Here is a 1034-nt window from a genome sequence, read left to right as displayed (position 1 = left end):
GTTCGAATCCTGCCTCGGGCATGGATGTGTGTGATGTCCTTAGGTTAGTTAGGTTTAAGTAGTTCTAAGTTCTAGGGGACTGATGACCACAGCTGTTAAGTCCCATAGTGCTCAGAGCCATTTGAACCATTTTTTTAGAAATTACCTGTAGAAAACTTTGGTACTTGTTCGAGGACGAAACAACTGAGTACAGTGAGGCTGTTGTGGTATCATTGATTACTGGTGGTGATCTAACATTAAGAAAAGCAGAAAAATACGTCCGCATGATGAGTGTGGTAATAAAGAGTGTAAGAGACTACATGAACAAGCAGCAACAAACATTGACCTCTGGGTAACAGAAAGTTTCAGAAGCTTGGCACAAATGTAGATTTATTGTAAGCCATATGCACCGACGATAGCAGAAATGCCAAGTATCCACTGCAATTCAAAGACAATCCAATAACGTTACAACAAAATCAATGGTGTCTTCCAAGAACATTCAAGCAAAGTCGAACCCTTACAGAAGACAAGAAGCTGAGAGACGTCAAAATAACTGTAAAACAGATTTGCGATAAATCTTCAGAGACTGAAAGGAAAATCTTACTTGAAACTTCCTGGCAGATTAAAACTGTGTGCCCGACCGAGACTCGAACTCGGGACCTTTGCCTTCCGCGGGCAAGTGCTCTACCAACTGAGCTACCGAAGCACGACTCACGCCCGGTACTCACAGCTTTACTTCTGCTAGTACCTCGTCTCCTACCTTCCAAACTTTACAGAAGCTCTCCTGCGAACCTTGCAGAACTAGCACTCCTGAAAGAAAGGATATTGCGGAGACATGGCTTAGCCACAGCCTGGGGGATGTTTCCAGAATGAGATTTTCACTCTGCAGCGGAGTGTGCGCTGATATGAAACTTCCTGGCAGATTAAAACTGTGTGCCCGACCGAAACTCGAACTCGGGACCTTTGCCTTTCGCGGGCAAGTGCTCTACCAACTGAGCTACCGAAGCACGACTCACGCCCGGTACTCACAGCTTTACTTCTGCCAGTACCTCGTC

At 45.4% G+C, this 1034-nt stretch overlaps 1 non-coding gene across 1 annotated transcript; it reads right to left on the bottom strand.

Annotated features, from left to right (window-relative positions):
- Positions 1-611: 611 nt before the first annotated feature.
- On the bottom strand, positions 612-686 carry Trnap-cgg (transfer RNA proline (anticodon CGG)). The gene has a single exon. It is a non-coding gene; the product is annotated as a tRNA-Pro (tRNA).
- Between the last annotated feature and the right edge of the window lie 348 nt (positions 687-1034).

The sequence above is a fragment of the Schistocerca serialis genome, chromosome 5 (assembly GCF_023864345.2).
Source record: "Schistocerca serialis cubense isolate TAMUIC-IGC-003099 chromosome 5, iqSchSeri2.2, whole genome shotgun sequence".
Lineage (NCBI taxonomy): Eukaryota > Metazoa > Arthropoda > Insecta > Orthoptera > Acrididae > Schistocerca > Schistocerca serialis.
Note: the sequence above shows the minus strand (reverse complement) of the source record. Positions and strands in the feature narration are given on the sequence as shown.